This window comes from Bos mutus, chromosome 7 (genome assembly GCF_027580195.1).
Source record: "Bos mutus isolate GX-2022 chromosome 7, NWIPB_WYAK_1.1, whole genome shotgun sequence".
In the NCBI taxonomy this organism is placed as follows: Eukaryota; Metazoa; Chordata; class Mammalia; order Artiodactyla; family Bovidae; genus Bos; species Bos mutus.
The window spans coordinates 101,740,492-101,753,396 of NC_091623.1; the positions used below are offsets into that span (position 1 = coordinate 101,740,492).

The 12,905-nt window shown below is 52.8% G+C and overlaps 1 protein-coding gene across 3 annotated transcripts in view; it reads left to right on the forward strand.

Annotated features, from left to right (window-relative positions):
- The window catches only part of SYNPO (synaptopodin), a 38,589-nt gene that overhangs the window by 13,884 nt on the left and 11,800 nt on the right, over positions 1-12,905 (forward strand). Inside the window, exon 1 of one of the 3 annotated variants that reach the window (XM_070374642.1) lies at positions 8,535-8,681. The exons of the other annotated variants lie outside the window; for them this stretch is intronic. The gene's annotated coding sequence lies outside the window, so the exon portion shown is untranslated. Of the gene's footprint in view, positions 1-8,534; positions 8,682-12,905 lie in introns of those variants that run through there. 3 annotated transcript variants of the gene reach the window in all.

A 12,905-nucleotide genomic window follows, 5' to 3' on the forward strand; every position in this document is an offset into this window, starting at 1 on the left:
CCACTGCCTGAAACTGTGGCCTGTCCCCTGTTCCACTCCAGGCACGTTCATTCAACCCCAAAGCCTTGCTAAGACCCAGCCCTAGGAGGAGTTAGGAGGCCTGCGTTGTGAGCTGAGCTCTGCTGTATGCTTTTGGGCATAATTGTATTCATTTCTGGACCTTGGTTTCTCCATCTATTTTATAGAGAAATACTTGAGTTTTCCTGCACGCAGTGTATGGCCATCATGGATGCAATATCAGCATCACCCAGAAGCTTCTTAGAAATGCAGACTCTGAGGCCCCACTCCAGACCTCCTGAATCAGAATCTGCAACTTAACCACATCCCTGAGTAATTACTATGCACATTAAAGTATGAGAATCACTGTTTTAAGTCAGTCGTTTTTAAACTTAAAAAATGTTTTAATTAAAAGCTATAGGATCTTCCTCCCTCTCCAAAGTCTTACAGATGAAATACATAAGAAGGGAACCACCCACTCTGTACTTATTCATCACATGAATGAGGGGGGATCGTGGGGGCTGGGCCTGGGGCACGGGCTTTATTGAGACGGCATCAGAAGTGGGGAGGAAGAGGAGCAATTCTGGTGGGAGAGGGTGGGTGGTGCCTGACTGCCCAGGCCAGCTCTGACCTCCAGGGTCTTCAGACTAATGGGTTTGGAAAAGTGGGCTTGAAGAAAGGACGCTTGACAGTCCAGAGTCCAGCAATGCCTTTCCCCGCTTGTCCCCATCTTGGTGTCCTACTCTGTTCCCTGAGAAATCCCTGAAAGGGTAGCCGGTGCTATTCTTAGCGTGACAGGATGGTGAGGAGAGATCGTGCTGGTGCATTATTTATGCCTCTGAGTCAACAGGATTGCATTCAGGTCTCCCAGAACACGGCCCTCCCCGGCGGCCTTCATCACTGCCCTACCAGGACCCAGGACCCAGGGCCCCTCCCCCTCTGGCCCTGACCATCCCTGCTCCATGCCTCCAGCTCCCACGCTGGGCAATGGGTCATGAAAGACAATGGCGAGCTGGGAATCAGAAAGAAGTTCGCGATATCATCTCATTTCTCACCCATTCGGCGCATATTAACCGAGCATACGGCACGTGGTAGGCGTGGGTTCCTGCCTTCCAGGAGCTCACACTTAGCCTGCGAGTTAATGGTGCTTTGTCATCGCAAGAGCCTGTGTGCCAGGCCAGATGCTGCAAACTTCACATGGAAGATCTTACCTTCCCAATCACCCGGCAGGATAGGAATTATGAGACCCCTACACCAAGGAGGAAACTGAGGCTTAGCATATACCAGGTAGTGGTTGCTCAGCTGGGATCTGAACTCAGGTTGGCTGGAGCAGAAAGACCATTCCAGATCAAATGGTAGCATTGAGCATTAGGGCTTTGGGAAAGCCCTGCATTACCTGGTGAGAAGGGCATTTCTGGCTGAGGTTGTCCCATTGTCAGTGAATCCTGAGCGACAGGAGAAGCACCTGGGGTGAAAGGATTGTGTTTGCTGTGTACACAATACCCACTGTGGGCTAGAAGGCAACGCCTTATGGGATGAGGTGACAAGGCCCCAAGGTGGCACATCTCAGAGGAGCGAAGCCAAGGACCCTGGCTGGGAGCCAAAGACTTGTGTTCTGTGAGATTCCAAACTTTCTCTGCCTCAGTTTTCTGGTCTGTAAAATAGCATCACAATCTCTGCTCTACTTCTTTCTCTGCCGATGTGAAGCTGCTAGGAAAGCTATAAAAGTGTGCACATATTCAATGATAATTACTGCATAGAATTATTTATATAAATATATTTTCTTAAATGTATTTTCTGTTGACATGGGGTCTATTTGCCAGACTCTGTTCCAAGCATTTTCCTATTTGTTAATTTACTTAAAAACATGTTTATAAAATCAGGAGCTCTAGGGACTTCCCCAGTAGTCCACTGATTAAGACTTCACACTGCCACTGAAGGGGGTTCGGGTTCAATCCCTGGTTGGGAAATTAAGATCCCTCATGCCACAGCCAAATTTTTTCTTTAATTAAAAAATAAGATAAAATCATTGCTCTAAAGCCCTTTGAGTCCCCAACCTGGCAGTACTTCAGAACCCCTCAGGGAGACCGTTAGCATGAATATTCTGTGGTCCTGGCTCTGGGGCACAGCCCAGGAATCAGCATTTTGGACACACACACCCCCCACCCCAAGAAATTCTGCAGCACCTGTAGGTTTCTGATCTGGGCCAGAGAGGTGAAGGGACTTGCCTGAGGCTTCACAGTGAGTTGGAGACCAGATAGAGACTAAAACCGAGGCCTGAAGTTCCTGGTCTGGCCCTTCCTCCTACTCATCAGCTGCCCCTGAGCACCTTAAAGGGATGAAGCCAGGGATGCAGATGACTTTGATGAGCAATGATGCCAGAGCTGCTGGTACCGTTTACAATGCTGTGCTAGGCATTTTACATGGCTTTTCCATTTAATTGCTGAAGGGATATAAAGGGGGACATTTTCCACAGCAACACGATCCCTTAGGACATTTGAGCATCATGTGGCCGATTTTAATGTTGACCTGGAAATGGGAAACCATGACTGAGATGCAGAGATGCGGAGAAGGGAATTTGAAACCACACATCAGGTCATGTGCCCTCCAGACAAAGGTGGTCTGGTGACCTCGTTACCTGGAGACAGGGCAGGCTGGCAAGAGGGAGACACGTGTGTCCGCCCACAGGGTGTGTACCTGTTGTGTCTGTGTCGATCTGTCACCTGAGTGCCTGTGTGTCTCCACGTCATGTGTATGGTTGTTCTGTGTGCACACATTGGTGTGTAGGCTCTGCCACCTCTGTGGGTGCACGTGTGTGTGGAGGAGGATATGCTGTTGCCGGCTAGGCTCTCGCCAGCATTAAGGAGGTATTGAGAACGTGAGTGTTGCAGGGTGTGTGTGTGCGTGTGTGCACGCAAATAGTTGCAATGCAGGGGGGTCCCCGAGACCCTGCAGGGCAGAGGTAGAAAGGCCACTTGAGAAAATGTTTTCCTTATTCATGTCCCACCTCCACATTTCATGCACCATCCTCAAACCTGCAGGGTGTGAGCCTGCCTTCGGACCTTAGCCCTAGCAGTTCCCTCTGCCTGGTCTCCCCTGACATGCACAAGCCTCACTCCCTCACCTTCTTCGCTTCTTCGCTCAGACGTGACTCCCAGTGACGTCCACTTCGATTACCTTATGTACCTTTGCACACCACTCCCCACCCCATGCCATCTGTGTATCTCCTTCTCCTGCTTTATTCTTCTCTATAGAATTTACCATGTGACTTAGTTGTACAGTTACTCATACGTTTATTATTTGGCTCCCCTGCTAGAATGCAAGCAGGGATTTGTCTATTTCTCTTCATAGCTATGAACAGTGCCTGACCCTTAGCTGGTGAGCAATAAATATCAGTTGAATGAATGAGTTCATGCACCACCTGTACTTACTTGTTTCCTTTAAATTGTCTAACTTTTGTTACTGAGATATCCACTTTTACCTCCCCCTAAGTACTCTTGCCTGGAAAATCCCATGGGCGGAGGAGTCTAGTAGGCTGCAGTCCATGGGGTCATGAAGAGTTGGACATGAACGAGCGACTTCACTTTCACTTCTCACTTTCATGCATTGGAGAAGGAAATGGCAACCCACTCCAGTGTTCTTGCCTGGAGAATCCCAGGGATGGGGAGCCTGGTAGGCTGCCATCTATGGGGTCGCACAGAGTCGGACACGACTGAAGCGACTTAGCAGCAGCAGCAGCAAGCAGTAATATACCTTTGATGTGTTTATTATACTCCTTTTCCAATATACGCGTGAAATTTACATAACTAGTAAGATGTTAAGTATCAGTTCAGTTCAGTCGCTCAGTCGTGTCCGACTCTTTGCGAACCCATGAATTGCAGCATGTCAGGCCTCCCTGTCCATCACCAACTCCCGGAGTTCACTCAGACTCACGTCCATCGAGTCAGTGATGCCATCCAGCCATCTCATCCTCTGTTGTCCCCTTCTCTTCCTGCCCCCAATCCCTCCCAGCATCAGAGTCTTTTCCAGTGAGTCAACTCTTCGCATGAGGTGGCCAAAGTACTGGAGTTTCAGCTTTAGCATCATTCCTTCCAAAGAAATCTCAGGGCTGATCTCCTTGCAGTCCAAGGGACTCTCAAGAGTCTTCTCCAACACCACAGTTCAAAAGCATCAATTCTTCGGCACTCAGCTTTCTTCACAGTCCAACTCTCACATCCATACATGACCACTGGAAAAACCATAGCCTTGACTAGACGGACCTTTGTTGGCAAAGTAACGTCTCTGCTTTTCAGTATGCTATCTAGGTTGGTCATAACTTTTCCTTTTGCTCCCACTCAAGGTATGGAGGTGCCACACTCTGGGGATCACTGCTTTCCCAGTGAAGGGGGTAACTTCACTGGGAATCAGAGAAGTCTGATGTCTTCTCTGAAACACATGGACAAAATGAAGCTCAAAGAAGATCAGGAATTAGTCCAACATCTAGTCCATACTGTGACAGAACAGACACTAGAACCAAATTTTCTGATCTCCAGTCTGCTTTCCTTTTGCAGTGTGAAGGACAAGGGGAGGGTGGGGCTGGATGATTCAGCCTCTCCTCTGGCTGGAGGGGAGCCAGATACACCCAGTAACTGGCGAATGGCATGGGAGGAATTGGTAGCCTTCTGCCCACTCAGGGCTGCAGGACTACATACTGAGTGGTGGGAGCTTCGACCACACCTTCCCTCCCAGGAGTCTTGGGTCTGGGGGCCACTCCAAGGGGGCCTGGGCACTCAAATCCAGCAAGAAACAGACCTGGGATTCAAACCTGATTCTCCCCTGCCACAGCATGTTAGCTAGAGGTTGACACTAGAGCACCTTTGCTGAGAGGATGCTGGAGTGGGAGGGGTGTCAGGGGGAGGGAAAGGTTGCACTGTGCCTGATTGTGAACAGAAGAGGGAGACCAGACCCAGAGATAGCTGGAAGGGGGAAGGAGACATCCAGCAGCCTAGCCTGGGAGAATTATACAGAGGTAGGTTTGTGCAAAGGCTGAATTTAAATCCCCCTCAGGTATGCACAGTGTTTTATGCTATAGAAATAATTTCTGCATTTCATTTGCTCAGCAGTGACTCTGCAAAGCAGATATAATCAGCTCTAGTTTCCTAATAAGGAAGCTGAGACCCAGAGGTGAAGTGACGTACTAAAGGCAACCCTCACAGGATGCTCTGTTGAGCAGGACATGGGAAGGGAACAGGCTGCCCCTCTGGTTGGATTTGGTAAAGGAGGGCTGTCTAAGGGAGGGCGGGCAGGCTGAATAGATACAGCAGTGAGAGGGTAGACCACTTAAGATTCCCAGCGCCTTCCTCAGCAGATATGAGTGAACCTGAGACCAAAAGTGAGTTGACAGGGCTAAGGGAGCTGCAGAAAGGCGAGCTGTCTACCCCAGGCCTGCAGTGAGGATGCCTCCTAGGGAGAGGCAGCAGCGTGCCCACCCTCGTCCCCAGGACAGGCTCTGCTCTACAGGGCGGGCAGGGCAGCAAGCTGGGACTGCTGCGTGCTGGGGCCGTCATTATCATTCCTCCAGGGTTTTTTCTCCTCCTTATTTATTTTTCTGTGAGGAAGGAATGTGGGGAATTTACCACAGGGTGCTGGCCTTGCTTTCGGCAGTGCGGCGGCCTCCTCTATGAGAGGGAAGCAGCACAGACAGATGGCTGGGGAGGTGGAGGCGGAGGAGGGTCCCGGCTGAATCTGTGGCCCCAGCAGTGGGGAGGTTATGTAACCCACCCGGAGGCCCGGGGAAGATACCATGGTGCTTCTGGGCTCTGAGCATGAGCCTGCTCATGTACATAGCTCCCTGGAACTCAACCTGGACCATCCCAGTCACCATCAGCCTCTGGGCAAGCCTAATGAGTGGGGTGTATCCCCCCGTCAGAGGTGCTTTCCTCTCCAGCTGTCTTGACTTGGGGTATGAGTAGAGGTGGGGTAGGGGAGTCAGGTGGGGATTGTCTTGAGCTTTCCAGCCTCCATAAGGCTGCCCCATTGCTTGGAATGCTTCCACAACTCAATCTTTTCAGAAGGAGGGCATATGCCACCTCCTCCAGGAAGACTTCCCAGGTTGCTTCATCCTCATTCATCTCTCTTTTAGGCTCTATGTTCTCCTGGCACTCAATGGAATATTTTGCCTCTTGGATCTAACACTGCCATTTGAGTTTCATCTCCCTTTTCACCTACGGGCTTGTTACTACCTCTCTCTTTCCTTTCCCTGCTTCCTCCAGAAACCACTCTCTAGATCTGGGATCTAGGATCTCAAGGAATCTGAGACCTAGACAAATCTAGAATTCGTCTCCTGGGATGCCTGGTGGAGTAAAATGGGAGGTGGATTTGGATTGTGGGAGCCCTCCTGGGTGATGACCTCTGCTGAGTCTGGAGAGGATGGGAACAGCTATGGCTACAGGCTGCCACAGAACCAAGAGGAAAGGCTATATTTGGGCTTTCCAGTGGCATCAGTGGTAAAGAACCCTCCCACCAATGCAGGCAGATACAAGAGATGTGGGTTCGATCCCTGGGTTGGGAAGATCCCTTGGAAGAGGGCATGGCGACCCACTCCAGTATTCTTGCCTGGAGAATCCATGGACAGAGGTGCCTGGAGGGCTACAGTCCATGGGGTCACACAGAGTTGGACATGACTGAAGCGACTTGGTACACCTGGGCTGGGTGCTGGGGACCCTGAGATAGACTGGACCCCGCTCTACTCGTGGGAGAGGCACAGGTTGGGGGAAATTCTCTCTCCTCTGCCCTCGCTCACCACTTGTTTGTCTCCTGGATCAAGTGTTTTCTCTGGAAAGGTAGGGTGCTGTAGTCCTTTCTGTACACTCAAGGCTCCCTGAGCAGAGAAAATGGAGGCTGCTGCAAGGAGAGGGCTTGGGGGTGGGAGCAGGCCTGGTTCAGCAGGGCTCGACTGGGAGGGGGAGCCTGGGTCTGAGCTTGGCTCCCTGGGAACCAACCCTTTCCAGTTTGCTGTGCATCTGGGGCTGAGCTTGCCTCTACTAGCTAGTAGAGTAGGTGGAAGAAGGTGATGGCTCCTGGCCTTCAGCAGAGGAGGACCGCACAGCATCAGCCAGCAGTGATCAGTGCCTGTGGACTACAGGGTTAGCTGCTCACCAAGGCCCATGCCAATCTGACCTGGGGGCCCTTGACTTGGCCCACCCATCCTGTGCTGCCTGATCCCAACCCCCTGCCAGCAGGAGATACAGGAGCTGGACCAGTCCCAGCCTCCTTCTCTTTGGGCCTCGGTTCCTTGGCTTTCTCAGTCTGTTTCCTCTAAACCCCGTCCTGTTGGAGGCCCCTGGGCCAGGTGGAACAGGGCAGGAGCATTGATCTAGGAGTCTGAATGGGTTGATGGGAGCTTCCTGGAGGAAGCAGCAATTGGGCTGGGCCTGGGACAGTAGGTGGGGAGACTGTGCTTTGTGGGCAGAGCTCTTAAGAAGGAGGGGCCCGGGCGTGGAATCAGTCCGCCTCCCAGCTCCAGCTCCACCCTGCCTGTCTCTGGCTGGATGGGAGACCTGGGGTGAGTTTGCCGATTCTCTGGTCTTGTTTTGTTCATCCCTAGAACAGCAGTAAGGGGGCCTCCTTTATGAGTTGCCGTGAGGATTCAACGAGAGCACACAGGCTACACCTTTGGCTTGGCAGTGTCTGGAGCAACTCCCTTGGCTGTGGCATCCTCATCGACTTCATCATTTCGGCAAGCCCCCAGGAAAGGTGCAGGGGACAAGGCAGAAGCAGTTGAGACCCTTGCCCCTAGGCTCTTGCGCTCTCTGGGGGAAATCAGACCCAGACCCTGACTGCTGCAAAGCAAGACGTTGGGAGGAGGCAGCATGGCCCATGTGATGGGTCCTGGGCTGGTGCTGGGCAACCCTAGGTTTGAATCCCACCTCTGCCTCTGACTAGCCATGCCACCTTAAGCAAGTCACTTCACCCCTCCGAGTCCATTTCTTCTCTAATGCAGAGCTGAGGGGACCACTGTCCTCCTGGCTGCTGTAAATGAAGGAAAGGCCTGGCATGGGGCATGTGGTGAGCATGCCCTGGAGGAGAACTCTCACTCAAACGAATAATATGCAAAGTGATGAGGTTGTTAAGTGGTGCAGATAAAACCTGGATGATGTGAGGACTGAACCTATAGAAAGGACAGGAAACAGAGCAGTGTTCTGGGTGGAGGGGTCTGTGCAGACCCATAGCAGAGGCTGGAACTCACAGGGCAGGTGAGGGAAACACGCGCCTTTGGACCCCCTGTGACCCTTGCTGAGGATGCAGGGAGCAGTGAGCAAGCTCTTGGGCAAGCCCTGACTGCCAGGATGAGGCCTGGCTGCTTGACGCCCCACGTCCTGGAGAGGAGGAGAGAGGCCCGACACAAGTGGAGTCAGGAGGGAGAAAGATGAATCTGGCAGCTTGGGGCGGGTAGATTGGCGGGGGAGAGACTGGAGGCGGAGAGGCCATTTAAAAGGCTGTTGCAAAATCGGTTTTCCTGATAAAGAGCTAGGCTGAGTCATCTGTGGAGGAGAGAAGTCAGATCCAGCTCCTCTGCGTTGCCGTCGATGTAGGATTTTCCTCTCTGTCAGCTAGTCGATGGGCTGCCTTTCCAGAAGGCTTTCAGAACCGAGGCCGGCTCGGCATCCAGGGGGGCGCAGGACAGCAGGGAGGACCCTGCCAGAGTGAGTAAAGCGAGTCTCGGTGGTTTGGGGTGTGTGACTCAGGGCATAGGGCATCCTTCTCTGGTCTCAGGTCCCCCCGGGGCATTAAGGGAGAGGCATGCAATGACTTCTGCCAGCCTGTTGATGGCAAGGCTGGAGCTAGGTCTGGGGCTCTCCACTTTCATTCCTATCGTCTCCCGTCTGGCAGTCCTTCTCACCTTAGTATGAATTATTCGCCTCTGAGAAGAGACCTGGCAGTCTGCCGGGACTCAGTCAGGTTGTGCTCACCAGGACTTTGGCGTGGATGGAGAACTCCCCAGGGAAAGAAGCCTGTGTCATTTCCTCCTTTCAGTAGGGAGGATGTGGGGCAGGGGCTGGCAAGGTAGCCAGGCCATTACTCAGGCCCAGTTCATCTTCCTGCCCCCAGCTGAGGCTGAAGTTGTGCAGCGGCCAGCCATTGGTTCTTTCCTGACCCCACAGAGGGGCAGTTTACCCAGCCTGTTTACCTGTCCCATTGCCAAGACTTCCAGGCAGCCACAATGGGCTGTCTCCAGCCAGTCTCTCTTCCTACCTCTGGCTTCCCGACCCTCTCCACCCTGCTCGGGGCCCAGGCACTCCCATTGACGGCAGCCGTGTGAAGAAGCATTTCCTTGAATTCTCTCCCTGTCCTGACCTTCTGCTCTGGCCTCCGTTCACCTGCCCCGCCTCCCTCCTTTGGATCCTCGGTCAAGAGGCCTGATGGTCAGCAGAACAGACAGCTGCCAACAGAAGTGATGGGGTGAGAGAAAGGGCTTATCACCGCCTGGGCACAGCTCGAATTCAGGTCTCCTGACTCCCCACAGTGCTCTTTCCACTCCACTAGTTTTTTATGTCCTAACAGTCATTTCCCCCTTAGTAACAATGAGTTTATCAGCTCTTCTCCTGAGACGAAGAAGGGGAAGAAAGCATCAGCCACTTTAGGCAGCTGCATATGCAGAGGAGAGAACATCATGGTGGGTGCTGATTGTCAGATGTGGGAACAGAGGGGCCCGCAGATCAGCATCGGAGAGCACTAGAGCCTCTATCCACACCCCTGCCACCAGAGTCAGGGTCCGGAAGGCAAGGTGGTTAAGAAATGAGATTCAGCAACCAGGCTTGGGAGTTTTGAATCCCAGCTCTGCTATTTACAAGTCATATGACCCTGGGCAGGTTTCTCTGAGCTCTAGTTTCATTTGCAAACTGGGAAGAATAACAGTACTTATTCCTCGTGATTGTTGGGCGGATCGAAGGAGATGATGGGCATAAAGTGCATGGCGCAGCACATTACAGTGGGCCGCTGAGGGCTCAGTCATTGCAGCAGCCACTGCGAGCTTCACTCTAGGGGTGTACTCAGGGCTTCTTATTCCCCTTCCCCACTTAGGGATTCAACCCTGTCAGACCCAGGTCTCCTGACCCTGGGGCAGCTCTGCCCTCATCCCTGCATCTCCAGAAGGGTCGGTCTTTCAAGGATCACCACTGAAGAGACTGGGAGAAGAGGGGGGTGTTACGGCTTTTACGGGTGCAAGAAGACTGGGGGCTCAACAAGGGGACTGCCCGCTGTGGGCCACAGCCATCTCTTGTGTCTCTGACACTGGGGACCACAATCTTGAACCCAGCTAGCTGGGGCATCACCAGGGGTGGCAGTTCCCTAGTCTGGGGAATTTGGGGTGGAGCTGCCGCCCCTGATGCCCTGCAGTGGGGGGACCTGAGGTGCCTATAGTTGGCCCAGCCCCCCATTCTCTCAGCTTTGTTTGTGCAGGGTGGCAAAAGTCGTCTGGATTGCTGGCTGGGCCTGGTCCAAGCCTCCTGCCAAATTCCTTTTCCATGGAGTCACTGCGGGCTTGGATGGGGGTACGGGAGCTCCCTCGGAGGCAGGGCTGTCTCACCCCCTGGCCTTTTCTGCTGGGTTCCTCTGGTCTGGGAACAGTAGCGAGGGGAAGGGTTCCAGGCTGGCTGGAGGTCAGCAGACCAGGTCCTGGCCCATGGCCTTCTCTCTGACCCTCTCCCTCTCTAAAGCCTCCCAGGCCAGCTTCTCCTTGAGGGCCCTTCATGCTCTGACACTGGAGCATTTTCTAGCCCTGTGACCCTGAGAACCAGCCTTGGGATAGGACTGAAACAGAGAAGCGAAGAGAAAAACAAAACAGAAGCACAGAGGCTTTGGAAGGTCTGAATTATACACACACTGAGGCCCTGTCTAGGAGCTTGGCACTGTGGAAACTGCTGGCTGGAAAGCCTGGTGCTCCCTAGAGTCCTGAGAGCCAGGGGTGAGCCCAGCCCGCCCCTGCTTTCCGGCTCTGTGACCTTGGGCATTATCTCTGAGCCTTGGTTTTCTCATCACTAAAAAGTGAATCATAGGGGCTTCCCTGGTGGCTCAGTGGTAAAGAATCTGCCTGCCAGTGTAGGAGACACAGGTTTGATCCCTGATCTGGGAAGATCCCACATGCCGAGGAGCAACTGAGCTCATGTGCTACAACTGCCGAGTCTGTGCTCTAGAGCCTGGGAGCCGCAACTGCTGAGCCCAAATGCCACAGCTAGAGAGTAGCCCCCACTCCCCACAACTAGAGAAAACACACATAGCAACAAAGATTCAGCACAGCCAAAAATAAATAAAAAGGTTTTGTTTTTTTTAAGTGAATGATAGTAATTTGTGCTTCATAGAATCGTTTCAGAAATTAAATAAGATAGTATGTGTGAAGTCCATGTCTGGGTACACAGTAAGAGCCCAATCAGTATGCGCTACGATGGCTGCAGCTGTGTCATAAGAGCTGCTGGTGGGCCCAGGGATGTTTACCCTTACTGTGCCCTGAGGGATGGGACTTGTGGCTGAAGTCTCTGCAGGGCTGTAAGTTGGAAAGAGAAAGCTCTTTATCTGTGTGGCGGTGGGGGGCAGAGTCATGTCAAGAGGTGGGAGTTAACATAAGGAGTGACTTTAGAGCTGAAGAATATTAATTAGTAGAAGGCGCATCCTTAGGTTAGTGAGCACCCTGCCAGTTGAGTGTGTAAGGCTTAGACACTCAGGGACGTGGTTTCAGGGGTGCAGGAATTGTGTGGGGCGGTGGACACGGTGACAGCCATCCCTGAGATTCTGAGGTTCTGTGACTTGGGGCAGTGATCCCTGCCTGCCGATCACTCTGGAATCCCCTGCTGTGTGACCATTAGAGAGTCATATCCCCTCAGGACTATGATCTGTGGAATGAATCTCCTTTGCTAGAAGCAGCTCTGACCCCTTCCAGGGAGTCACGTGGGGTCACCAACTGCCAGCTCCATTCCAGGGAAGCATGAGGCCTCTGTCCTGTCTACTTGGGCTGAAAGACAATGACCTCCCTGGCATCTATGACCTCATCGTAGCCTCCAAACCCTAATGTCAGTGCTTTTATTGCCTTCTTCTCAATTAAGGGAACTGTCTCCGAGAGGAGCAGTCACTTGCTAAGGTCACACAGCTAGCAAATAGCAGAGCCTGGATTTGGCCCGGGAGGCCTGGTTTCTAAACAGAGCAGAGGAGAGGGACATGGCATGAGCTGAGCAACTCCTCCTGTGTGGCTGGCCTGCCCCTACCTAAGTTCCCCCCCGGGAAGCAGCCTGGCTCAACCTTCAAAGCTGTCATCTTTTATCGATGGGGTGATCTAGGCAGGAGAGGAGCCCTACCACGAGCAAAACAGGTATCAGGGGCACATGGGGCAGGCTGTGTTATAGCTGTTCTGCACAGGTGGGCACAGGTGTGTATGGTAGGGAGCCAGGTGGTGATGGGAGGAGGGAAGGAGGAGGCTGGGGCCAGAGAGCCTGTGGCCGCTTGAACTGGCTGTTGGCAGTCATTGTGCTCTGTGTGCCTCCCCTGGAGTGAGCTCCACCTTGAGTCATCTCCAGACCTTGATTTCTTCATCTATAAAATGGGGCTGATAGTGAAAAAGCTCCTTTGTAAGGGCCCTTCCAGCTCTGAGAGTCCATGAATTCTGAGCCTTGCTGGCAAGATGCCTAGGAAAACTGTCCTGGGAGACCCACTCAGCATGTCACGGCCAGTGCTAATAAGGGCAAGGTAGGAGGGAGGGCCAGGTCAGATTCCTCAAGAACTAATTAGCTTCCTCAGTGGGGAGGGGTGACAAAGGGAGCAACTTTCCCAGCCGCCGACTGAGCTGCTAGCCCTGGCCAGAGCCTGTGCCATCCATCTGTGCACAGGGCCATTTGTTCACGTGTCCATTTCTTCATTCCTTACTCAAGAAACACAAAGTG